Here is a 27,890-nt window from a genome sequence, read left to right on the forward strand (position 1 = left end):
ATACCTATTTAAGAGTTCAGCTATCCTGAAATATTAAGCTTAGTTGTAAATTTAGTATATTTTATTTAGGACAGTCCATTTTAAATATAATATAGGGAAGGTACAATTATAAGACAAAAAAACCCAAACTCACTGCCGTGGAGTCAATTCTGACTCATAATGACCTTATAGGACAGACTAGAATTGCCCTCGTGAGTTTCCTAGACTGCAACCTTTCATGAGAGTAGAAAACCTCATCTTGCTGTACAGGTACAGCAGTTGGTGGTCTCAAACTTTGCATCCAATGTATAACCCACTGGTAACTGGCAATTATACCAAAAACCAAACCTACCAACAGTGTACCTATAAGACAGGGTAGAACTGCCTCTGTGAGTTTCTGAGAAATTATAGTATGAATACTATACTGCCTTTAAAATTACATAGAGCCCCTTTGCAAGGCTTTCTCTTTATTCAAACTTGGGTATATTTAGATTTGAAACATGATTACTAGATATAAGCAAAATTCAAATGAGATTCTGAATTCTATGCTATAAAGACGTCTAAGATAAAATGCAACAATTTAATAATATGGCTAGCAAATCGGAATTCAATTATCTGATCTATTCCTGGCCAAAACAGCTTAACTAAATCATCCATTCAGCATAGATATATTGATTGTGCATAGCCACTGACTTATACACCGATGGCTCACACAATACTACATACTTTGTAGATCCAAAGCACCCCAGCAATTAGGAAACCACAACATCCACATCCACCAAAGCCATGTGTACACAGCCTTGCCTGTTCTGATCCTACCCTTTCAGAGAAGCCTCAAGAGAGAACTCAAATGATTAAAGTGTTAAGCAAAGACAAGCTCGGAAATCCATCAGAGGGTCAAATGCAATAGCCTATATTTTCTACAGCTAGAGTTCATCTTCTAAATAAACAAGAACAGAAGTCCCCGAAGAACCCTGAATATAGACTTTGGATTCGGGGACAGTGCTTGGCATCTGACCAGGTCTGGTTGGGGGACATTCAAAAAAGCCAGCAGATAGACCTGCAACTATTTATAGCGCCCTCCCCCGCCCCCCCCCCCTACAGGATAAACAATCCTGAGTGGAAACTAATGGTGGGACTGATGGTTCTGGGGGGCCATGGGAGAGGAGGAAGCGGGGAGCCACAAACTCAGGGACAGGGGAGAAATAAGGGATCTAAAATTGAAGACGAGGAGGATGTAGCATGCCTAGTGGTGTCGATCAACTATAACGTAGCTGAAAGGACTTACTGAGAGCGAATGAAGGATGAACATGATAGTGGGGAAGGAGGAAAGTAAAAGGAAGTAGAGGTAAGAAATAAGAGGTGAGAGGTATAAATATAGGTATGTAAATATATATATTTTAAAAGTCATTTTATTAGGGGCCCTTACAACTCTTATCACAATCCATACTAACATCCATTGTGCCAAGCACATTTGTACATATGTTTCCATCATCGTTTTCAAAGCATTTTCGTTCTACTTGAGCCATTGGTATCAGCAACTCATTTTTCCCTTCCCTCCCTCCTGAACCCTTGATAATTTATAAATTATTTTTTTATGTCTTGCACTGTCTGATGTCTCCCTTTCCCCCTTGTCTGTTGCCCATCCCTCTGGGAGGGGATTGTAGGTAGGTCATTGTGATTGGTTCCCCTCCCCCACCACCCCGCCCTACCTTCCCCTTACCCTCCTGGTATGGCTACTCTCAATATTGGTTCTAAGGAGTTTATCTGTCCTGTATTCCCTGTGCTTCCAGCTTTTATCTGTACCCATGTACATGCTCTGGTCTAGCCAGATTTGTAAGGTAGAATTAGGGTCATGATAGTGGGGGGAGGAAGCATTTAAAAACCATAGGAAAGCTGTATGTTTCATAGGTGCTACACTGCACCTGACTGGCCTGGTCTTCTCCCCACAACCCTTCTGTAAGGGAAAGTCCAATTGCTTACAGATTGTCTTTGGGTCGCTACTCTGCACTAGACTCTTTCATTCACATTATGATTTTTTGCTCTGGGTCTTTGATACCTGATACCTGATTCCATCGACACCTCATGATCACACAGACTGATGTCTTTCTTCCATGTGGGCTTTGTTGCTTCTCAGCTAGATGGCTGCTTGTTTATCTTCAAGCCTTTAAGACCCCAGATGCTATATATTTCGACAGCCAAGCACCATCAGCTTTCTTCACGTTTGCTTATGCACCTGCTTTGTTTTCAGCGATCAGGTCAGGAAGGTGAGCATCATGGAATGCCAGTTTAATAGAACAAAGTGTTCTTGCATTGAGGGAATACTTAAGTGGAGGCCCAATGTCCATCTGCTTCCTTAATACTAAACCTATGAATATATGTACATAGGTACATTTCCCCATCATCATATATGAATATATTTACATATGTACATGCCTGTATTTAGATCTCTATAAATGTCCTTTGCCTGTTAGTTCTTTTTCTATTTCCTTTTAACCTCCTCTTGTCCCACTATCATGTTCAGCCTTCATTTGGGTTTCAGTAATTCCTCTCGGTTACATTGCCCTTGATCAAGCCCTATCAGACATCCTACACCCTCCTCGCCATCAATTTTCAGTCAGTTGTTGTTTCCTTGTCCCTGGGTTTGTAAACAGGGGTATTAGTCTATGTACATATATTTACGTGTTAAAAATATTAAGGTAGCAGATGGATTCTGGGCCTATACTTAAATGTTTTACCAACACAAAAACACTTTGTTCTAATAACCTGGGACTGTGTAATACTCAACTTACCAACACGATCACTGAAGACAAAATGGGTACATAAGCAAATGTAGTGAAGAAAGCTGAGGGTGCCCGGCTATTAAAAGATACAGTATCTGGGATCTTAAAGGCTTTAAGTCAGCAGTTCTCAACCTGTGGGTCATGACCCCTTTGGGGGTCAAATGACCCTTTCACAGGGGTTGCCTGAATCATAACAGAAATAATTTTATGGTGGGGGGGGTCATCACAACATAAGGAATTGTATTAAAGAGTTGCAGCATTAGGAAGGCTGAGAACCACTGCTCCTAAGTTAAACAAGTGGCCATCTAGCAGAGAAACAGCAAAGCCCACATAGAAGGTATATAGCCTGTGTGATCACAAGGTGTTAACGGGATCAGGCATCTGAAGATCAAAAAACAAACAATTATATTGATGTGAAGGTACGGGGTCAGAGTGAAGACCCAGAGTCCAACTGTAGACAACTGGACATTCCCTCACAACTGTCACATGGAAAGGATAATTCATCCAGGCTACCATATGGCACCAACAAAACGTACATGCCCCTAGTTTTTTATTGCTTCCTCCCCCCATTATCATGATGCCAGTTTTATCTCACAAATCCTGCTGGACCAGAATACGTACCTTGGTACAGATAAGTGCTTTCAACATGTCCAGGACAGAAACCCCTCAGAAATAGTAACAGGAGTAACAGGAGTAGTGTTACCATAAAGGTATGGGGACTGATAGCAATGATGGATGTATAACCCCCCCAGGGGGATGAATACAGTGGATGGTGGTACAGTGTGGATACAGTGGATGTGGATACAGTGGATGGTGTTAAGATATGAAAAAATAACACATAATTTTTTAGGGGTTCACGAGGGCAAGATGGTGGGGTGTGTGTGTGAGGATGTGATATCAAAGGGCTCAAGTAGAAAGATAATGTTTTAAAAATGATGATGGCAACAGATGTACAAGTTCACTTGATATAACTGATTTATGGATTGTTATAATATCTGTAAGAGCTCCTGGCAAATTTTTAAAAATAAATTAAGTAATGAAAAAAAGAATTTTTCACGAAACCTTTGTGCCACCTAGTCACACATATACTGGGTTGCAATGTAAAATGTTTTCCTTAATAGAGATAACAAAAGGGTAGGGGAAGAGGGGGAGAGAGAGGGGGGCACCGATCACAATGAATGGCACATAACCACACACCCCCATATAGGGGGAAGAACAACAGAAACCAGAGGGGAAGGGAGACATGCGTCGGTGTGAGATTTGAGAATAATTAACAATCTACAATCTATCAAGGGGCCACCAGGGTGGTGGACAGGGAGGAGGGAGGGAAAAAAGGAACTGATCCTAAGGGCTCAATGGAAAGTGGACATCTAGAAAAGAACAATGGGATATATGTACGAATATATGTCAGATATAATTGATGTATGTATTGTAACAAGAGTTGTAAGAGCTCCCAATAAAATGATTATTTTTTTAAAAATCACTTCCCGGCCTTTTGGCTAAGATCAAGTGTATTATCTGTTCTTATCCATTTAATAAAATATTTTTTACAGTCCCAAAAGTCTGAAAGCCATTGTTACAGTCACTGTCTGTGCAGGATGGGGAATGCATTTGAAAGAAAGACCCAAAGGCATGCACACCAATTGGGATGCTTGATATGGTGTCCAGATAAGACAAAGGTCATAAATCAAAGCAGTTGCAACATGAAGGATGAAGAGGAATAGCTTCGACTATCACGAAAGAAGCCAACATCCTGGCAGGCACTGTCTGAATGCATGTTAGGAGAGGAAGCAGAGTTTAGGATAACTCCCAGATTTCTAGCCTCAATTGTTTTGGGGCTATCCTGGATCACTTGTCAGATCACCAAGTGGCTAGAAGAGCCTCTCTCACTCGGTTCTACTCTTCCAGGCAAACACAGATGCCTTCTGTCACAGAACCACCCCGAGGAGAAAGACATGCTCAGACAAGCTGCCCTCGCCCCTGTCACATGACTCAACTACACACCTATGTGCATTTTCCCAGTGAGGCTTTCCCATCTCCCTCATCCTCTATAGCACTCTTAAAAACTGCATCACTGGCGAAGAAAGCTGATGGTGCCCGGCTATCGAAAGAGATAGTGTCTGGGGTCTTAATGGCTTGACGGTGAATAAGCAGCCATCTAGCTCAGAAGCAATAAAACCCACATGGAAAAAGCACACCAGCCTGTGCGATCATGAGGTGCCAAAGGGACCAGGTATAAGGCATCATGCAAAAATATATATACCATAGTGAATGAAGGGGGAAGTGCAGAGTGGAGACCCAAGGCCCATTTGTCAGCCACTGGAGATCCCCTCATAGAGGGGTTTAGGAGAGGAGATGGGTCAGTCAGGGTGCGATGAAGAACACAGCTTTCCCCCAGATCCTGGATGCTTCCTCCCCCCAACTACCATCATCCGAATTCTACCTTGCAGGACTGGATAGGGCAGAGGCTGTACACTGGTGCATATGGGAGTTGGAGGCACAGGGAATCCAGGGTGGACGATACCTTCAGGACCAGGGGTGTGAGGGGCCATGCTGGTAGAGTGGAGGGTGAGTGGGTTGGAAAGGGGGAACTGATTACAAGGATCTACATGTAACCTCCTCCCTGGGCAGAGATGGGGGGGAAGGGAGACTCCGGATAGGGCAATTTATGAGAAAATAACAATCTATAAATTATCAAGGGCTCATGAGGGAGGGGGTAGCGGGGAGGGAGGGGAAAAAAAAGAGGACCTGATGCAAAGGGCTTAAGTGGAGAGCAAATGCTTTGAGAATGATTGGGGCAGGGAATGTGCAGATGTGCTTTATACAATTGATGTATGTATATGTATATGTATGGATTGTGATAAGAGTTGTATGAGCCCCTAATAAAATGTAAAAAAAAAAAAACAACAAAAAACTGCATCACTCTGGTTTATGCACCTGGCACTAAAAAGCCCACATGGGAAATTATGCTAAAGTTAATAATCAAGGAAAATAACAAGTATTATTATCCAATCTTCCCTCATCTGCAACTATTAACTACAATTACCTTTGCTCTATCCTCATCACACCGTTCTACTCAGTGCCCGAAACACTGTCATAGGACCCAATAGGACAGAGTAGCACAGAGTTTCTAAGGCTATGTATCTTCACAGAAGTTGACTGCCACAGCTTCTTCCTGCAGAGTGGCCCATGGGTTAAAACTGCAAACCTTTCAGCTTGCAGCTGAGCATGTGCCCAGTGGGCCACCAGTTCATTGATGAAATCAGGATTCCTATTATAATTAATCAACCATACATGCAAACATCAAAATGGTCTAAAAACTGGAATGGCAACTCCTTCACCAGGAATCCAACTGGGCTGGTTACCAAAACTGTGAACCCAAAGACCAGCATCCACACCTTCTCATTCTTTTATCATAGATTCACAACAGGAATGTCCTAGCACCACCTGGTATGTGGAAAATTACAGACCGCACAACCCTGAATTTAAACTAATTCAGGAAATGGATTTTAGGTTTGCACTTAATTCTAGCCCCAATCTAAAACAATTCATTCTTTTTTTTTCTTTTCAGTATGTCTGAGACCAAGCGTCCCTGGGCTGCTACAAGAGACTTGCAGACAGGGATAGATAAGAAACAGCTTTACTGTAAGCAGGGGGAACGACACAATAGTACTAAACCGCTATATTGTAGTCTAAATCCTGCTGTAACCATACATTCTTATGACACAGCCCTGCTTAAGGCTTGCTCTTATGGAGAGATCACTGAAGACACGGGTGCAATAGCAAATCATGGTAGCTATCAGAAAGACTAATGTCTGGGGTCTTACAGGCTTGTCTTCAAGAAAGCAAACATCTATGTGAGGGATCCACTAACTTTACATGGAGGAAGCACACCAGTCTGTATGTGATCCCAAAATTATGAATAAAAGCCAAATTCAAAGGAGATAATGGTATGAGAGCATACATTATGAACACAAATTTGCAGAAGGGTATGGATGACAGCGGAAGCCCACAATCCCTTTGCAAGCCTCCGACCTGGATTAAGCCTCCCGTGAAACCCCACTGACCAGTCAAGGATGTGAATAGGCCTGCTAGCAGACAGAGAGCACTGTAACGTCAATGACGGCATATGAAGTGAGGTTAAAATAGACTACTGCATCACCAAATCTCCCTTCTGACCCATTTTAAACTTCTTCCTGATGTTAAGATTTTCTGCTTTCTTTTCCACTGAGGTTTTTCTCTGTTTTCTCTAGTCATTGTTGGTTTGAGGTGATTTCTTCCTACTTGTGGTTTTTTATGATTTTCTGTATGAAATCCATGCTAGTTATATTTATAGTCAGTACCTGGATTGACATTTACCTAGGGACATGGCAGGAGAGTATGGGGGAGATGGAGAGCTAACAACAATAAGAACACAAAGAAAATATTCTGAAATTGATTGTAGTATGATTGTACACCTCTTCTTAATATGACTGAATGATAAAGTTGTATAATAGGTGAAGTATAAGCCAATAAATTGTTTTTTACAAAAATAACAATAATTCAGGAGAACCACACTCCAAATATGGAAAATTGAGCAATATCTTGACAGATTTTTTCACTTTTATTTATTATTTTTTCACTTTTTAATAACTGTGCAAGAGTGACACAACAAAATGTATTAAACTCGTATGCTGCGTGTCCGCAAGCCTAGTACATGCATTGCTACACTCCGCACTGGAAAAAAGAACAGCTGGACACAACATAATCATCTTTCCAACAAGGAGCCCTGCTGATGCGATGGCGAAGCACACCTCCTAAGCCAACAGCTTGACTCAGCCCCTCCACGTGAGAAAAGACCCGGCCGTTCAGCCTAGGAAGCCCTGCAAGGCAGCAGTGGTACTCTGAGTTGCTAGAAGTTGGAACTGACTGGATAGCACACAACCAGGACCTCTAGAGTACTCAGCTCAGTCCTGTACCCAATTCAGGAAAGCAATTTTATTCTAGCGAAAGCCCTACAGCTGAGAGGGTATAGCTAAGACTCTTACCTCCTGTCCCCTTCAACTATAACTCCCTTTCTACGTCTCAAATGTATTAAAATGAAAGACTACAGACTTTGTGAATTGAAGGTACTTGACCTGCCAACATATACCCCCTATAACGTCATCTGAAACCAGGCAGAACACCGCAAGTTTATCATCATCTACTCATAAACTTGTTATCTCCATTCATTACCCCATAAGTCATCCCAGTAGATAAAACCACTTTCCCAGTCTCCCCACAAGGCTACTCTTTACGGTCTTTCAACCCTTCACTTTTTCCCGTGCTAAGAAACCAAACCAGCTGCTGTGAGTCCAACTCATAGCAACAGTAAAGTACACAGTGATGTGTCCCACAGGTAACCCTAGGTACCCTAGGCTGCAGTCTATGGAAGCAGACTATCCCACCTTTCTCCTACAGAGTAGCTGGTGAGTTCAAACCATGAACCTGCTGGTTACAGCCATGCATTTAACAGTGGACTTGTGTATGAATAATCTTTCTAAAGGTATAAAAAAAGCTAATAATAGATTTTCTTATTACTAAATTCAGTGAAGACTGTTAAGAGAGTCAAGTAGCAACACTGGCTAAATATTAAAACACCCTTATAATGCTAGACAACTCTACAAAAGCCATAATGCAAGACATCAATTAAAAATTAGTAATTATCTATCACAGTAGGAGTAGCTTTGATGAGTTCTTTTTATTTATGGTACTTATGAAATCAGGTATAACGCGATTACTAAAAAACCTCTCGGAGGGTTTTATTTGAGGAAGAGAAAAAGGAAATGTTATAATCCAAACACATCAAACTGAAAATGAATCATGGAACTTGAGTGTTGGCTCTGTTCTCTGCCTGCTTGCTAATAAACCTTGGTATGGGGAAAAAATTATATTGTCTAACCCTATCATTAAAAAGCTCATGAGTGGCCATCTAAAGAACAGAGGAAAGACGAATGATGAGAAGAATCACATTAGAAGGTCTTGAATACATTATGAGAAAGAACTCAAATCATAAGAGCCTGGTTGGCTAGAGACTGGTAGGAACCTTCAAGACTATGGTCCTTACTCACCCTTCCGGTCTGGAACTGAACTAACTCCCTTCGTGTTAGAATAACCAACCAACCATTGATATTAATTAAAAGTATACATCATTTGCCCAAGGACAAAATTCAGAGGATAGGAATGGAGGAGAGATGGAGGCAAGAAAATATAGAAAACACACACACACAAAAAAAGAAAATATAGAAAGGAAGTAGAACAAGTGATGGTACATTGAGGGGATTTCAAGGGATGAGTTGAAGCAAGATATGTCTGTATGAATTGTTAGTAAAACTGATTAGCTCTGTAAACCTTCAACTAATAATGAAAGTTTAAAAGAAATAAACATGCTAGAAAGCACTAGATAGTTGCATTTGCTGGATAAGGAAGTAAAATAAAATAGTAAGTTCTTGAGAAAATAGAAATATTGTGATATGATTAAAAATATATATAAATGATATAGACCTAGATGGAGGGTATGCTGAAAATCAAGAACTTCACATTTTGATATTTTTGTTTTAAAAAGATTTCTACAAAAAAGAAATTAGGAGTTATATAAATTCATGGTAATTATTTCTTCATTTTACAGCATTTGGGTTTGTGAAACATTTCATAGGAATACTCTCCTTTCAGAAAGTGTGGGCAACTTGTACTTTGGTTGAAATCAAGGAGTGTGATTAAGGAAGGAAGTAAAGGAAAATTAATGCATGGAAATAATTGCTTCCAGGGCATTTCAAAGAACAGAAGAGGTGGACATAATTTCTGGCCTGTAATCTTTGCTTGTAGCTGATTACATGTGTGCTTCAACCTTCTCTCAAATTCTCTGATAGACAAGATATAAGTTAGAACAACAACAAATAAAACATTTTCAAAAACTAGCTAAAGGTCTAGTTTCAGGTGTTTACATTTTATATAGCCACTGTGGGGTATTTTGGATAATTCATTACTCTAAATATCACATCATTTTTCTAAGTAGGATATAGTTTTTAAAATTCAGACAGCTAAAATAATAACCTGCATGTTTTGTAATCTACAGCAATAAGGAAGGATCTTACTGTTTTTCAGAATATTGTATCAGCAATAAATTTTTTTTTTAATCTAAGCTTCAGTGAGAAACAAACACAATGAATGGAAATAGGGTTGCTATGAGTTGGAATTGACTTGCAGGTGGTGAGTTTTTACATAGATGTGGTGAAAACAGTTAAGTGTTCTTTTAACACCATTCTTTTTCATGGCAGTGGATAGAAGGCCCACTTTTGCCCCACAATACTGTCAACACTGCAAAGGTATCTTCCAACAAAAGGACTAGAGCTTTTCTCCCTCCAGTGATGGCTCACTGTCTCTGGTGGAAAGTTTCCAGGCATCAAAGCTGGCCGTGGAGAAGCCTTGGGGGACAGTACCATTTCCCAAGGACCTTTAAAATCTGCGAATGTCAGGGAAGCAAGCAAGGGAAAAAAGAAATCAGGAAACTTGGACCAGGGTCCTCGGCCCCTTCTATCCCTGGCCAATAGAACTCTTTCCAAAACATGTGTGATCTTTGACAAGATGCTATTTAAACCCCCCTTCAAAGCTCATCCTTGGGTCCCTGGTACCCAGTCTAGTGCTTGGCATATAGTCGATGCTGAATGTTAAGTAAATAAAATAGTGAGGCACAAAGGAAAAACAGAGTAATAGGAAGTATGGGTATAAGAAAGACAAATGGCTGGGGGGAAAAATAGCTTACTGATTAAAACACCAAACTCACTGACATGGACTCGATTCTAACCCACAGTGAGCGACCCTATAGGCAGGGCAGAGCTGCCCGTGGGTTTCCCAGGCAGTAGATCTTTATGGAAGCAGAAAGCATTCTTTCTCCCATAGAAGCAGCTGAGCTTGCACTCAGCAGCCCGATCTGTATCTCACGGTACCACTAGGGCACCTTCAGTTAACACAATACATTGTAAACAGTCTCCCATAACCCAGATGCATAACTTTTGAGGCTGTAAGTTTAAAAGCATTATCTGTATACAGGTCTTAAATCTAACAAGTAGAGCAATGTTTTTGCCCCCTCCTAAATTAAGAACCTACCTAAGACCCAAGGCAAACCTGACACTTCATCTCTGCCTGCAAAGAATATGCTTACCTGTTACTTTTATGAGTTCATGGAGTCACATTGTGTGTATCTACACTTTCTTCCTTTTGAGTAAACAGTACATTTTTGTTTAAGTTTATATGCATGTTAGCCTAATAAACACAAAATTAGACACTCAGTTGCCTGAAGCATTGTGTCATTTATTGATTTTTAAAGGACAAGACATCCTGAAAGGGGTTTTAAAACTGTATGATGTATCAGAACAGTTAATGGCTCGAGAATAACAGCCCTCCCCGCCACCGCACCCCTGCAGAGCAGCATGGTGTACCTGTGAGAAAGGGACAGAAGTGCAGTCTCCAGGTCTCTCTCTGTTTCCTCCTGCAGGCACTAGGAATTTCAAATAAGAACGTCTGTCAAAAATCATAAATCACCACAGGAATTCAAATCAGATGACTAAATCAGAGTGTAAAATAAAGCATTTCCTGGCGCTATTAGCCGTAATAGTGTTACAGATTCAATGACGATGCTCAAGTCAAAGGAGAAACTTTAAGCCAAGCACATGGCTGGGCATGCTGCAGTCTTCTTTGTGAAATTTGAGATCTCACTCTGGCAAAATAGCAAAGGTCTGGAATAAAAGACCAAAAGGGTCAAGGGGCTACTCTTTCCACCTAAAGCAGTGGTTCTCAACCTTCCTAATGCTGCGACCCTTTAGCACAGTTCCTCATGTGGTGGTGACCCTCCACCCATAAAATGATTTTTCTTGCTACTTCATAACTTTAATTTTGCTACTGTTATAAAACGGGTGACCCCTGTGAAAAGGTCATTCAACCCCCAAAGGGGTCAAGATCCACAGGCTGAGAACCACAGATCTAAAAGCTTGTGGCTTTAGCAAGCCAAGGCTTCTGAATCTGTTTCCTCATCTATAAAATGGAGCGTATGCTTGCCCTGTGCAACTTTAAGAGAAATGAATAAACAAAAATGGACACATCCACATGAATTTTGCCAACCTCATCCTTCCCTTAAGGTATTTTTGTAACCACACACATTAGCAAGATATGCTTGTGGAAAATACCTTGGGGGGTGTGCATGGTTGGTAGGAAAACAACAATGTACATGTGGTGTTTACATAAAAACATGGTACCAGAAAAATGTTTCATTATAAAATGAAGTACTAATAAACCAGAAAACCCCAAAATTGCTGCCATCCAATCCAATCCTGATAGGGATCCTATCAGGCAGAGCACAACTGTCCCTGGGGATTTCCAAGGATTCTTAATCTACCCAGGAACAGAAAGCCTCATCTTTCTCTCTAAAGAGACTGGTGGGTTTGAACTGTGGACCTTGTGCTAAGCAGCCCAATTCCTTAACCACTACAACACCAGGGCTCCTAAGTCTTGTTAGTATTTTTTCTTTTTTACAAAATGTTTCTTTCTAGAAAGACCAAGTCATTTTGATTGATCTAATCCAATTCTCTTATTTTTCAATATTATTACCTTTCCTATGCTTTCTAACCTTTAAAAAGTGTGTCACATAGATAAGCATTTGCAATGTCAAAACAACGGAGCATTAAATCTTATGTAATTAAGTGGAAATAAACTGAGCAAGTGAATTTGGCACATTTTCTTCAGTCCATTTGTTTTGAAGGGTTAATTACCGGAGACAATAGCACCTATGTTTAACACATACACTATCTCCTCTAGTTAATCAGGCAAGGAGAGGTGCTAAATAGAAGGCCCTTCCCCAGCTTTGCCTGGTCAAAGTGTAGTGGGAAATGCACTGGGCTGCAAAAGGTCAGTAGTTCAACCCACCAGTCTCTCCTTGGGAGAAAACTGTAGCATCTGTGTTGGAATCAGTATCTGAGTTGGAATCAATTTGACAGCAGTAGGGTGTCTGTTTTGATTTGTTTTTTATTTCTTTACTTCATTTACATGATTAAAACCAAAAAAACCTGATGTCATCCAATACATCCTGACTTATAACTCAAAAGGAATCTCCATAAGGCTTACCAGGCTTTATAGGAGCAGATGGCCTCACTCTTATCTTCCAAGGAAGGGCTACTGGGTTTGTACCACTGACCTTATCAGTGCAATGTTTCCTCAACATAGATACAAAGACTCCTTTTCATATGATTAAACTCACTGCTACTGAGTCTATCCCAACTCATAGCACCCACAAATGATTAGGTCGTTTCATTTAGAACTCTTCGTAGCCTTGGTTCCTTTTGCTGTAATAATCCTCCCAACTCACACACAAAAAAGAAAATTTAAAACATTTTCTAAAAACTTGAGCTGTGAAGGAAAAGGCCATTACATCCCCATAATGCCTCCCTTTAATGACATTATATACGCAATTTGAAAAAATAACATTGTTCTTTATTATCTCAAAATCTGCTTTGCAATCTGCAAATTATACCTTCTAATGCAGCCGCAGTTCTCCCAAGGGAAAGCACAAGTCCTCCAAGTTTCAACTATGGATATTTTAATGCTATTTTCCCTCAAATGCCAATTGTACCCTCCCCCCTTCAATGTTATTAGTGGAAGGAGAGAACACCAGAGCAACAACAGAAGAGGGAGGGGGTGGAAAAGCAGAAGAAAAAAGAAAATGTACAGAAGTCTGCCGTGTTACTGCAGGACAGCGTGATCAAAGTCCATCTGATCGTGGGGAAGGTGAAAGGGGGCTGGGAGACCAGGAAAGGAAAGGAAGCCAGTAAATCAGTGCTATGTTGAGGAGGACTTAGAGTAGGGTTAAGCTTTCAGTGACAGGTCTCTTTCTGTTCTCAGATTTTCACTAAATTAATACGACTCAAGTGTGTTTCTATACAAAGTTTCTGAGCACCTGAGAGAGGGAAGCAGCATGTGTTAATAAACACTTAACAGTTGGCAACCTCTGAGCAGTTACGAGAAAGCCCATTTGGAAACTCCTGAGACACAATAAGGCGTGCTCAGTCTGGTCAAGATTCAAATTGAATAAAGATGAACCTGCCTCAGGCCAATCAGGTTTATGCAAGGATGCTGTCTCTGGCACTTGTAAGTCTGGGCTCTTCCGGGGATCATTCAAGTGTTCTGAATTCCTCTTTTTGCCTCCCTCTTTAAACCTTGATTCAAGCAAGTAGTCAGAGAAGTTCAACCAGTCTACATTTTGGTACATGACAAACTACTGAAAGCAATTCCCTGCTGATCTTTTTCACTGTTAAAAATAAGAAATCTCGGAAGGTGAGAAGGAGCTGACAACCTTTTCTTACCCATGTAAGCAAGCAAGAGCCATCATTAAGAAAGCTCTGCCCACACTTATATCTAATCAAGACCCTGTACTCCTAAAGTAGAGCATGTCATTCACAACGAAGTCTTACATGCTCATGCTTATGAAAAACAAGTTCAGATCTAAACTAAGCCATGGTCCCCTGTTGGCAAAGTGGCATAGGAACCCTGGTGGCACAGTGGCTCCTTGCATTGTGCTCTAACAGCAAGGTTGGCAGTTGGGAGAATTTACCAGTAGTTCCTGGGGAGAAAGATGAAGCCATATCCACTGAACAGCTAGTTCTGGAAAGTCAAAGGGGCAGTTCTACACAATGCACTATGAACTGGCATTGACTTGAAGACAGTGAGTTTGGTTTTGGTTTTGTTGGATCTTTCAGTAAAGGACACTCAACTGCAGTCGTAGACATTGTGTGAGGGGCTTAATTTAGAATTAGGTTATGAAAAATAGGGGACAAATCTGTTCAGAATAAAGATTTCAATAGCCCTCACCAGGAAGCTGTTCTTTGTGTTAACACTTTAGAAAGGGCTGCAGCACCAAATAGTGTTCAGGGGTTGAAGGAAAATGGCTCTGTGTTGCTATTCAAATAGTAGCTCTCAATTATTCCCAAATCTGAAACTGAAAAAGTATGGTGTCTAACTGGGATCAGAGAAGAACACACACACACACACCCTCCTCCACAAGATGAGGCTTCTTCTCTTGCTCTAACTATACTCAGTCGACAGAACCATATGCCAAGTCCTGGGGTGAAGGTGAAGAGATTATTTAGCATCCAGTCCCAGCAGCTGCCCGTCCAATTAGGTAATGTTTCTCAACATTTTTAATCCATAGCACTACCTTCTTGAGAAATAAAAAAATAATTACACCTTTCTATGTGACATTTCATATTTTGGTCACCCAATAGAAAACTACAAAACTGAATATCCCTTTCCAAATAAAACAAAATATTCAGAGATTCTTCTGTCTGACCCATCACGATCCCATTCACATTCCCAACATCCAATTTCACTGGATTATGGAAGCCCTAACCAGGTTTTAAATAATCCTAAACAGTAACAACAACAAAAATAACTCCATTGCTATCAGTCAATTCTGATTCATGACACCCCTACACAAGAGTAGGACTGTTCCATAGCGTTTCTGAGGCTGCAAATCTCTGCAGAACAGCTCCTCGATTTGAGCTGCTGAACTTGAGGTAAGCAGCCTAATATTTAACCCACTGCATCACCGGGGCTCCAAATGATCCCGAAGGACCCAGGAAATAAAAATTACACCAATATCTGAGGGTTGAGCATTTCCTCTGAGAAAAACTACCTAAATTCTAAGTTTTTTTTAAAAAATCTCAAAATCAGTTCCACGCTTAAAGAAGCATGACGGACAAAACACCCTGGAGAAGTTTTTATTTAGAAAATCAAAAGCAGGCTCCCAAACATAATATTCATAAAACTGTCCGCATGGAGAGCCTCTTCTGAAAGCTGGGGCTACTGATTAAAGTATAAATGATCTAGGGGAAAAAAGGGCCTATTACAAATTTAGGACATAAATGGACAAAGGTTAGACACACAAAAAAAATAAAGGTCTCCCCCCCCCCCCATCTATTCCTATCCTTTTTCTTTGTCACACAAAAATCACTTAATTTTTTAAAAGAAATCTTTAGACCTTAAATAAATATCTGCTTGAACATTACTCTTTTAAAAGAATCATTCATATGAGATCAAATTGACAACTCAAAAAAGAGTAGACAGGAAACTTAGGAGACAGTGGGTTTAATGTTAAGGGGGGAGACAACTCAGACAAGGAGGGCGAGGGTGGTGGCATAACTTAAATGTAAGCAATGTCACTAAATTGTACATGTAGAAATTGCTGAATTGGTGTCGGTCCTGTTATGTACGGTGAGGGCTTCAAAAGATTCATGGAAAAAGTCCATGATCTTCTCATTCCATTTTTTGCAGGAACTTTGTGAACTTTCTTCATGTTCTCAGCAACAAAAATTAAAATTGCTAGTGGTCTGATCAAAGAAAGAACAAAAACTCCTGAGAGATCTCACGTTCCAAGGAAGCAATTGGCACAGAAGCAGGATGAGGGCTTTCAATCTGCCTTCCTTAGGCTACACTCCGCAATGAAAGCCTAAAATCAATTTCCCATTAATTTCATCAGTGCTTTTCTTACTGCAATCCTGAAGGACACGTTGGTTCTTTAACGCAGTAGCCCAGAATACTTCGTCCAACTGCAGCAGGTCAGCTAGAACACAGGAGAGGGGGGTGTACTGAAGAGAAGGGGGCAGTGATAGCAGCTAGTGATGCCCAAAGGCCATCATGGGCAGCTGGGTCCCTCTCTCATCGCCTGTCACCTGGTTTCCCAAATCCCTCAGCAGGGTGTGGCAGAATAATCCCTTCGCTATCTTTACCTAGGGCTAGGGAAAGGGTTTTTAAAGGCAGACACCATTGGCTGAACTCTAAGCCCATTGTGTGCCTGTGGCCTCCAGAGGGCTTGCCTATCACATCATGATAGCTCATGGCCAGATGTTTAATTATCAAGAGGGCGGTGCGGTGGAAGCCTATTTAAAAAAAGGGAGGGGGCTGGACATCAAAAACCTGGAGGTGGAAAGTGGGAGGGAGGAATGTGTGAGATTCAAAGCAAGCACAGGGCCAAGGACCACGCAGCAGACAGGTCTCAATCTCGGCTGTGATGTCTTTTTGCACTTCAGAGCGAGGGAGAAAAACATAGGGACCACTTCCCTTCACTTCATCAACTCTCCCGGTGTGCCATCCTGAGGACACACCCCCTGGCCACCGGCTAGCCTCCACCTAAGCCTGACCGTCCCCATCCTTCGGCGTCCAGCCCTAACCCAGGACGCAGGAAATGCCTGGGCAGCCCAGCTCTCCCCTCCTGGTGCCCCCACCGCTACCCCACGACGCCCCGACTCCCCTCACGGCAGACACAGCACCCTCCCTAGCTGACCCCGTCGCTCGAACACCCGGCCCCCAAGGCCGTTTTGCCTCTCGGCTTCCAACCCGCAGGTCCATCCCAGCGACCTCGGCCCCTTGCTCAGACTGGCCATGGCTGGCCCTAGCGTCCGTCTGACAGCGAGGACCGCCGCGAGCCTCACTGACGGCGCCCCGTCCTCGCCGTCCACATCTCCGCTCTGCCCCGGAGCCCAAGCTCCTTCAGGCCTAGTCAAGGACACCGCTTTGGCCGGCCCCCGCCCTGCCCGCGACGCCTTGGGAGCCCGGCTCTCCGCCCCGACGCGAGACACTCACCCAAACGTGACCGGGAGGCAGCTAAGGAGAGGAAGCCAGCCGCGAACTGACAATGCGCGGCACCTCCCCCTCCGCTACCAGCTTTATAGCCGCCGATTCACCGGACCCCCGGCACCGCCGGGAGTCGGTGGGAGGCGGGACTGTGACACCAACAGCCAATCATAATCGCCAGAATAGTTCGGCAGTGCCCGCCCCCCAGTCTAGCTTAAACCAATCGGAAGGAGAGGAGCAGTGGCGACAGGCTCGGGTTTTCCCTCGTGGCTGGAAGGGTGGGGGAAGGGGCGGGGACAAAGTCGGAGGGCTGAGGAAGTGGGGTGAGAGAGTGACGTACAGTGGCCAGAGAGCCCGCCTGCCAATGACAGAGAGGCGCGAGACGGCGAGAGCCAACCGGAAGGGAGTGAGTGATTCTCCGACCAATTGAAGAGCAGGGAGAGGAGATGGAAGCCAATGGGGACTCTGCGTCCCACCACTGGAGAGATGGGTCAAGTGTGGGAGGTGAGCTGGTCCCCGCTTGAGAGTCTGTCAGGTTGCCTAGCAACTAGAGTCCAGCATCTCCTATAAAATTTCTGAAACATTTTATCTGAATTCAAGTTCAGCGTTTTCTACCTTTCGCAGTGAGCCTGTATCACAACTTGGAGCTGAATACTTCCCTGGGAACTACAATACTGTAGAAATAACTTGACTTTTGAAAAGACTATTTGGGGACACTTCCTCCCTACTGCCCAACTAAACCTAAAACAGGATCGTTTGGGGCGAGACCATAGTGAGGAGGGTGGAGGTCTTGCCTGAGCAAGATCCTCGGAGTTGGAGCGTTTTTGCTAGGTCATGTTCTCTGAAAGAAGGGACTCCAGCTAACCAGTGGCTGTGTCTTCCATGGACATGTAGGTGCTAAGCATAAAGCTGTTGAAAGACTGAAGGGGAACCCATGGCATAAGAATGGCCTTATGTTTGTTCTCATTTGGAGTGATAGTGAGCCCAGGTGTGCAGAGCGAACTGCTCCACAGGGTTGTCAAGACTGGCCTTTCTGAAACAAATCCCTAGGCCTTTGCCCAGGCGCCTCTAGGTGGACTTAAACCACCAGCCTTTGGGCTGGTAGCCCAGCATTTAACCATTGCACCCTCCTGGGAAACTCAAGGCTGCCTGTGAAGCGATGTGAGCAAGAGAAAATTAGTGAAATATTATTTAAAGGAATCCAAAGAAAGTCGCTTGCGAACACAACTTAGACTGTAGATCTGCTTCATTTCTGCTTCAACTCTAGTTTTGGAGGGGGCCATAGGAAGTTCAAATGCTTTGCCTCTCTCCCACTTCATGATCACCTAGCAAACGCTGACTTGAAGAATCAGGGTAATTCTATTCAGCACACAACTCCTGTTATGTGAAATGTGTTAGCCACCACAGAAGTAAACCCATGGTATCCCTGAGAGGCACAAAAGATAAAGCACTATTAAGGTAGTGGCTACAAACCAGAGGTACTTCAGAAGAAAGACCTGGCAATCAACTTCTGAAAAGATCACTGTCTTGGAAAACCCTATGGAGCGCGCTTCTACTGAGACACACATGAGTTTGAATCAACTCCATAGCAACACAATAGCAATTGCTGTGGATGCTCGCCTAGTAAACTGAGAAGTGGAACCACTTTCAGGCATAAATTGTCTGGGGAATATGCTACTAAAAAAAGTTCACAACTTTTCATAAGTATAGTATAACACTGGGTAAAAGTCAAATGTACAGAGAGCATTGGCTAGGTTAAATACTGGGCCAAAGTTGATGAGTAAGTGTGAACTCTAGAGTTAGACTACTGGATTTGAATCAGTTCCTCACTAGCTGTATGACCTTGAAGAGATTCTTTTTAAAAGGATAACAATGTTATGAGCCTCTTGGAATGATTAATGTAGAGCATACAGAACAAACACTTCCATAGAGTAAAAACCTTCTAAGTGACAATTGCCTAGACGATAAAACCATATACATAAGTAAACTACAAAATAAAATCCACGAAAGTAAAAGGAAATAGAGAAAAGAACTAGGAGGCAAAGGGCATTTATAGAGGGCAAAATAAAGGCATGTATATATGTAAATATATTCATATACAAGGATGGGGAAATAGATCTATGTGAATATATTTATAGGTTTAGTATTAAGGTAGCATATGGACATTGGGCCTCCACTCAATTACTCCCGCAATGCAAGAACACTTTGTTCTATTAAATTGGCACTCCATAATGCTCACCTTGCAGACATGAACGCTGAAAACATATGTTTACATAAGCAAATGTGGTGAAGAAGGCTGATGGTACCCGGCTATCAAAAGATATAGCATCTGGGGTCTTAAAGGCTTGAAGATAAACAAACAGCCATCTAGCTGTGAAGCAACAAAGCCCACATGGAAGCACACCAGCCTGTGTGATCACGAGGTGTCGAGGTGTCGAAGGGACCAGGTATCAGACATCAAAGAACAAAAAAAAACATATCATTGTGTAGGAGGGGGAATGCAGATTGGGGACCCAAAGCCCATCTGTAGGCAACTGGACAGTCCCTTACAGAAGGGTCTCAAGGAGGAAATGAGCCAGTCAGGGTGCAGTGTAGCAACAATGAAACATACAACTTTCCTCTAGTTCTTAAATGCTTCCTTCCCACCCACTATCATGATCCCAATTCTACCTTACAAATCTGGCTAGACCAGAGGATGTACACTGGTACAGATAGGAACTGGAGACACAGGGAATCCAGGACATGATCTCTATAGGACCAGTGGTGAGAGTGGCGATACCAGGAGGCTGGAGGGAAGGTGGGGTAGAAACGAGGAGCCGATTATAAGGATCTACATATAACCTCCTCCCTGGGGGCTGGACAACAGAAAAGTGGGTGAAGGGAGACATCAGACAGTGTAATATATGACAAAATAATAATTTAGGCTGGTTCCGTCATCACCATAAGTAATTATCTACACGTTTTGTTGGGCAGTGTAGCCGGGAGAGGTTTGCTAATATCTTCTTACACATGCATCCTTGCCAGCTACAAGGAGCCACGCGAAGAAGGCATGATTGAAGACTGGGTTTTCGGGGAGCTTGTTCTCTTGGTTCCACTGCAGCGGGTAAGAGGCATTCGGGGCAAAAGCCGTCCGGCGCGGGCAACCCCACAAGAGTTTTGGGCTGAGGTGAAAAAAATGTATAAATTATCGAGGATACATAAGGGAGAGGGGAGCTGGTAGGGAGGGGGGGAAATGAACTGATACCAAGGGCTCAAGTAGAAAGTAAATGTTTTGAGAATGATGAGGGTAGCAAATATACAAATGTGCTTGACATACAATGGATGGATGGATGGATGATGATAAGAGTTGTATGAGCCCCCAATAAAATGATTTTTTTAAATAGGAAAAAAAAGTACATGATATTCATTCTCATCAAGACTTGATGAGGTTTGACATTGAGTCATGGTGGGTCTAGATTGCTGACCTTGTGTGGTGACCCCTGAACAACCAAGGCTCCTCTGACCTTTGATTTTTTTTGCTGCTGTTTCTATGGACATTGATTGTGGATCCAAATAAAATGAAATCCTTACCAACTGCAATATTTTCTGCTTGTCATTATATTGCTCATTGGTCTAGCTTGGGGATTTTCGTTTTCTTTATATCAAGGTATAAACCACACTGAAGGCTGTACACTTTGATTTTCATCAGTAAACACTTCAGGTCCTCCAATTCTGATGCTTAATATTCATATGGCAGCTGGACAAAGAATGAGGAAGTGTTAGGTAGCCAGTTTAGGGACAGGGGGCTGTCCCATGCATGCAAAGGCCCCATAAAGGAAGATGGAAGAACATCAGACAACCATTAGACACCTATGAAGACTCCAAACTGAGCATGCTCATGCTCAAGCCCCTGAGCCAGGTGGGAGGAGGCCAAACCTGGGGGGCCAAACTAGGCCCAGGCTCATGACATCACCAAGGTGAGCTTAACTTAGCCAATGAGGTCAACCAATAACATCAACCATACATCACAAGCCAGAGGTTTGAAATATCCTGGCGGTGGGAAGGCCTTGCTCTCTTTTACTCTGCTCCTGATAAGTAGCAGGTCGGAGAGTGGGGGTGCACACACGCTCCCCAGGCGTGTCCCCTCAGGGCCTGATCTGGGCCTCCTTGGGGCCCACAGCCTCTCTCGCCCCCTCACTCTCTTGCCCCTTGCTCCGTCCACCACTCGGTCCCTGGGATATCCGTACATGTGGTTATTCTTTTCCACGTGGTTGTTTTTTGTTGTGTGTGTTTTTTTTTAAACATTTTATTAGGGACTCATACAACTCTTAGCACAATCCATACATATACATCAATTGTATAAAGCACATCCATACATTCCCTGCCCCAATCATTCTCAAAGCATTTGCTCTCCACTTAAGCCCTTTGCATCAAGTCCTCTTTTTCCCCCTCCCTCCCCGCCCCCTCCTCCCTCATGAGCCCTTGATAATTTATAAATTATTATTTTGTCATATCTTGCCCTATCCGGAGTCTCCCTTCACCCCCTTTTCTGTTGTCTGTCCCCCAGGGAGGAGGTCACATGTAGATCGTTGTAATCGGTTCCCCCTTTCCAACCCACTCACCCTCTACCCTCCCACCACGTGGTTGTTTGTGCCCAGTTGTGAACCCCTTTGAGATTGTAAAACCTGAAACTTAAAAAATAACACACACACACACACACAAAACACCCTGAAACTTGTTCTGTACATCGTAATGTAAAGCCAAATTGCCTCCATGGCAGGCTCCACAACTTCTGGTAGGCTTTGGTTTCATTTTTTACCTAGCAGTTCAGAGCTGGAAAATCCAGGAGACTGAGGCTAGCCAGCTGGGAACGACAAGGCGGGCTAAACCTCCAATGAGAATATGACATGGCCAGCGTGGGAACAACACAAAGGACCAAACTGCCGACCCACCACAAACAAGCCAATCAGCGGATAGCCGGAGGGGCGGGCTGGGGACGCCCTGGGTATGCAAACCCTGTGTACATAAAGGGCCCCATTCTCTTTGTTGGGGGCTCTTGTCCAAGACAGTGTGGTTGTGTACCTGAGGGCTTGAGCCCTGGCTTAAGCTAGTACAAATAAAACCTCTTTTGTTATTGAAGCATTGTGTCTGATCTCCTTCCACTCTTGGGGTAAAAGCTCCCGTCCCTGCAGTAAAAACCCACTTGGATCACAAAATGTGCTTCAGTGTCAATTCTTTCATCACGGGAAGCAAAGAATCGAGGTACTACCCACTCCAGAAACCTAACTGAAGGCCAAAGAAGAATTGATGAGTTTTAATTATGTTTGCAAAGAATATTGACTAAAGCATGGCTGTCAAAAGGACAGATCTGTTTCAGAAGTACTACCAAAATGTTCCTTGGAAATGAGGATGAAGAGACTTGTCTCACCTACTTTGAACATGTCACCAGGAAAGCCCAGTTCTTAGAGAAGTATATCATCTTCAGTAAAGTAGAAGGTCAGTGAAAAAGAGCAAGGACTTTCAAAGACATGGTCTGACACCATGGCTGCAACAATGGGCTCAAACATAGCAACAATTGTGAGCGAACAGCATGTGCCAACAGCAATACTAATTATATGTTGTAATATTTTGGTTATAGTGTGTTACTATAGACCTAAAACTAATTTCACATATTTCTTATTATAATTTTAATATGACTTCTTGTTGTTAGTTGTCATTGAGTTAGTTCCAACCAATTGCAACCCTATATACAACCGAAGTCAACACTACCCGATCCTGTGGCATCCTCACAATTGTTATGTGTGAGCTTGTTGTTGGAGCCACTGTGTCACTCCATCTCCCGGAGGGTCTCCTCTTTTTTGTTGACCTTCCATTTTTACCAAGAATAATGTCTGTCCTTGTCCAGTTTGTCTTGAGAGCACACCCAAAGTACATGAGGTAAAGTCCCACCATCCTCATTTCTAAGGAACATTCTGGCTGTATTTCTGCCAAGGCCAAACTGTTTTTTCTTTTGGCAGTCCATGGTACTTTCAATATTCTTAGCCAACACCATAATCAAATGCGTCAATTCATATATAGTCTTCTTTATTCCTTGTTCAGCTTTCCCATGCTTATGAGGCAATTGAAAATAGCAGGAACTTGAGTCATATGCACCTTCATCCTTAAAGTGACATCCTTGTTCTCCAGTACTTTAAAGAAGCCCTGTGCAGCAGATTGGTCCCGTGCAATACAGTGTTTGATTTCTCGACTGCTGCTTTCAGGAGCATTGATGGTGGATGCACACCTCGACGGCGTCAACGCTTTCTGTTTCTCATAATGTTGTCCATGGGGCCAGTTGTGAGGATTTTTGTTTTCTTGACATTGAGTGGCAGTCCACACTGAAGGCTGCAGTGCTTGATCTTCATCAGCGAGTGCTTCCAGTCCTCCTCACTTTCAGCAAGCACGGTTGTGTCACTTGCATATTGCAGGTTTTAACGAACATTCCTCCGATCCCTTGCATAGAGTCCTGTTTTCACATACCAGCATGGTCACCCAGGACGAACGGGTTTTAGTGGAGCTCCAGTCAATGACCAGCTTAAAAAGAAAGCATAGACTGTCACCTTCACAGAGACTAGCCACGGAACATTTATGAAGAGCAGCAAAGCCTTCTAAGGCAAAGAGCTGTGCAGGAAGAAGGGCTCCTCGGCTGGAAGGCCCTGGAAATATGACTGGGGAAGAGCTGCCTCTGCAAAGTAGTGTGAACCGTGATGATGGGGACGGGGTCACACTTTCAGGACCCTCACTGCTGACGGAGCAGGACTCAAAATGCGAAGAAACAGTGGCCAATATGTGACTGCTGGAAAAGTAAAAATTATGTATGTAATTTCCATGTATGGCTCCCATTGGTGTTAGAGAATTGGTGTTGTGTGTCATAGAGTCTATTTTGACCCATAAACATCCTATTTGTCTGAGTAGAACTGCGTCATAGGGTTTCCTAGGCAGTAATCTTAACAGATGCAGATTGCTAGGTCTTTTTCCCATGTTGCTGTTGGTGGGTTCACACCACTGACCTTTTGGTTAGCAGTCCAGTGCTTAAGCACTATACCACCTGGGCTGCTCTGTGCTAGGCAGCAGGACTGCATAATTGAAAGACATATTCTGTCCCCAAAGAATTCACAATGCAAAGGATCAAGAAGAGGGAAGGATGGAAAAATAAACATGGCAAGGGGCTAGGGTTCGTGCTACAATTCAAAAGCAAAAAGGAAAATTTTTATCTTTAAAACTTTTCTTTTAGAGGAAATCTAAACGCCCAGCCTTTATTTCACCTGACAATGAGTAGGAGAAGTTGGGATGGAAGAAACCTTTTAAGTTTGACAAGTAAAAGTATTTCTGTCTCTTCTCACATGATGATTAAAGAACTTTGTTTTGTCTACAAGTTCAGTAATTCAAAGTATAATTTGCAGTTGGGGGAGTGCCAGCCCCCCACCACTAATCACGAGTTCGATAGCACAATTGTACAGTTGAGATATATAAATATTACATTAAAGTCATCGAGAGCATAAGAGATAAAAGATATATTGCAATAATGGAGTCAGACACATTTCATGGTAGCAATGCTCACCTCAGCCCTGCTTGATGGTCCACATGGAGAGAGGGGGAAGGGAAGGAGGACAGGGGGAAAGGGAACAGGGAAGCAAGGAAAGGAGAGGAGAGGGAGAGCCGACCAGAGGTCAAGGGAGGAGGAGGAGGAAGAAGAGGAGGAGGGAGAGAGAGAGAGAGAGAGAGAGAGAGAGAGAGAGAGAGAGAGAGAGAGAGAGATATCTTTATTGCTAACCCAGGCCTATATATCTTTGGCGGGGAGTACAAGCCCACTAATTACAGGTGAGGACATACGTCACAGGAAGGGGTTGCACTGTAGGTTAATACAGCAAAGAGTGGAGACAATCTAGGGATATACACACAATAGGAAGAGGAGGGATTGCAGGTCTATATGTGACAAGAAGGGCAGATCCTAAATTCAGGGTGGCAGCTTAATTATGGATGTCCCTGAGCAGGTTTGACCTGTTCTCTGGATCTCCATAGGAACCATTATCAGTAGGGTGTCAACCCCACCTACAGGAACCAAGCTAATGGTGGCAAGCCTTAGCCCATTGTCCACAGCAACAGAGAGCACAGCCTACCCCATGGTGGGGTGAGACAGCAGTCTGGCAGCTGATTGCCTCAAGGGAAATAACTTTTACCATTCACTGCAAGCAGTGTCCTAAGTCTAACATATTTGGGGGAGACGACTTGGGAGAAATCTTTCTGTTTCCCACAATAATTCTCTAAGTTGTTCCTAAGCTCTTCTACTTCCTGAGGTGGTGCGCAGTTCTACAGAGAGTTACCCAGTTGTTACTGCCTTAGCAGAAGGGGTTCAGGCCGACCTGTGCCTTGCTTGTTCTAGTCTCCCTTGGTGGTCTGGCCTCCACCGTGGCTTTCACATATGCTGCAGCATCTTCAGGTTCTCCACAGCATTCCTGTGTCCCTTGGCTGTTAGTCTCTACTAGGAAGTCCTCAGTTATAGGCTTACTCAGCCCCGCTTTAGCAAAACTGCTCAACCATGACAGCTAGCATGTCAACTGCCCTCTGTCCTCTGCATGACATGTGAGCTTCTACAACCCTTCAGCCCTCCTCAGGGATGCCAAGTGAGGCTCAGGAACCTGTCCCCAGCTGACTGAACAATGACAGTAGTTCTGTTCTGCTATGATCCAAATTAGGCTCAAGGTTCCTGGGAGCTGTTCTCTTCCCTCCTGAGCCACCTGGAAAGTGGATTAAAAACACTGCTGCTTTCACATCCTAATAAACCGGCATCATTTCTGAGACTCCTCTCCTCTCAGGTTTTACCTCTTGCCCCTCCTCTGTCCCACTTCCTCAGATGTGTCCTGTCTTCCAGGAAAGATCACTACCATGTGAAGATGCATGGGAAGTGTTTTAAAAATAGCACAATCAGTCATTCAAATATCATTTTAGTGCTACAAAAAAAAAAAAGAGAGAGAGAGCTATTGCCAACGAATGCAGAGAGTTCAAAGGAGGTGTATCTATCCCAGGCTCTGGCCCAGGAAAGTCTTCCAGAGATACTGATGAGTTGATCACATTCCTCACTTTTTATTACGTGCTGTCTTGTACCAAATAAGCACTGGTGACGTAGTGGGTTATGTGCTTGGCTGCTTAACCACCAAATCAGCAGTTCAAACCCACCAGCTGCTTTGTTAGAAAAAGACAATGCTGCTGAAATCCTATATAGAGTAGTTATGAGTTGGAATTTTCTCAGTGGCAGTGGTTTTTATTTTGTTTGTTTTCTTGTTTGTTTAAGGGGACAGAAAATGACTGCTGAGGTGGCGTGGGTAAGTGCAGGAGGAAAGGCTGTAGGAGGCGGGTTCGCTGGTCCAGGTGTTTCTTGGTGGGTGACCAATTAGTCCCCTGTGCCTCTGTGCCTTTGCAGACAAAAGCATTGCAACAAAACTGTTGCACAAACCGACTGCTCTGTGCCTTAGGGATCGTCAATATGGCAATATAAAGAACGTGTTCAACCAACTTGTGAAAGATACCTGTTGCATTTGGTCACATTTTACAATGGTGTTTGAACAAGACCGGGATCTTATCTTCAAATGAGTCATCAAATACGTCTTTAAATTTCAGTAATATTGAATCCTTGTTACTAAATACTGCTTGTAAACTGCAAGGATATATTCAGTCTTGTCTTGGCTCTCCATATGTGCTTTTAATAGGAAAAGTAAACATATCTATTGTGGTTCATAATAATTTTAATGTATCCTGTAAAAACTGCACATTGACTAATTGTGTGAGTGTTATAGAGGAAGGACTACAAGTAATGGTTTTAAAACAACCATTTCTTATGATTCCAGTCAGTATACAGGGGAGTGGTATGAAGATAAAGGATCTTACATGGTGGAAACAATTTTAGAAAACATGAAAAATGAATTAGAAAGACCCAAAAGATTTGTGACAATCTTAGGGATTATAGCTTTATCTACAATTTAGGGATTGTAGCTGTAGCTACAACCATAGGCATTGATTTAGGGGTTATAGCTTTATCTACAACTATAGGCATTGATCTTAGGGATTGTAGCTGTAGTTACAACCATAGGCATTGATTTTAGGGATTATAGCTGTAGCTACAACCATAGGGATTGATTTTAGGGATTATAGCTGTATCTACAACTATAGGCATTGATCTTAGGGATTATAGCTTTATCTACAATTTAGGGATTATAGCTGTAGTTACAACCATAGGGATTGATCTTAGGGATTATAGCTGTAGCTACAACCATAGGGATTGATTTTAGGGATTGTAGCTGTAGTTACAACCATAGGCATTGATCGTAGGGATTATAGCTTTATCTACAACCATAGGGATTGATTTTAGGGATTATAGCTGTAGCTACAACCATAGGGATTGATCTTAGGGATTGTAGCTGTAGTTACAACTATAGGCATTGATCTTAGGGATTATAGCTTTATCTACAACCATAGGGA

General features: G+C 42.9%; 1 protein-coding gene, 1 non-coding gene and 1 pseudogene across 4 annotated transcripts in view; 1 reads left to right on the plus strand and 2 right to left on the minus strand.

The window, feature by feature from the left end:
• Positions 1 to 17,552, minus strand: part of HMGCS1 (3-hydroxy-3-methylglutaryl-CoA synthase 1) — a 29,336-nt gene extending 11,784 nt beyond the window's left edge. The window contains exons 1-2 of one of the 3 annotated variants that reach the window (XM_075540995.1): positions 17,406 to 17,552; positions 11,219 to 11,277 (exon numbers count right to left, since the gene is read on the minus strand). The gene's annotated coding sequence lies outside the window, so the exon portion shown is untranslated. Of the gene's footprint in view, positions 1 to 11,218; positions 11,278 to 16,314; positions 16,338 to 17,405 lie in introns of those variants that run through there. The other 2 variants (XM_075540996.1, XM_075540997.1) reach the window with 2 other exon arrangements.
• On the plus strand, positions 4,242 to 4,353 carry LOC142441858 (U2 spliceosomal RNA; annotated as a pseudogene).
• On the minus strand, positions 6,335 to 6,467 carry LOC142442068 (small nucleolar RNA SNORA63). Its single transcript, XR_012783323.1, has one exon. It is a non-coding gene; the product is annotated as a small nucleolar RNA SNORA63 (small nucleolar RNA).
• Positions 17,553 to 27,890: the final 10,338 nt, after the last annotated feature.

This window comes from Tenrec ecaudatus, chromosome 2 (assembly GCF_050624435.1).
Source record: "Tenrec ecaudatus isolate mTenEca1 chromosome 2, mTenEca1.hap1, whole genome shotgun sequence".
In the NCBI taxonomy this organism is placed as follows: Eukaryota; Metazoa; Chordata; class Mammalia; order Afrosoricida; family Tenrecidae; genus Tenrec; species Tenrec ecaudatus.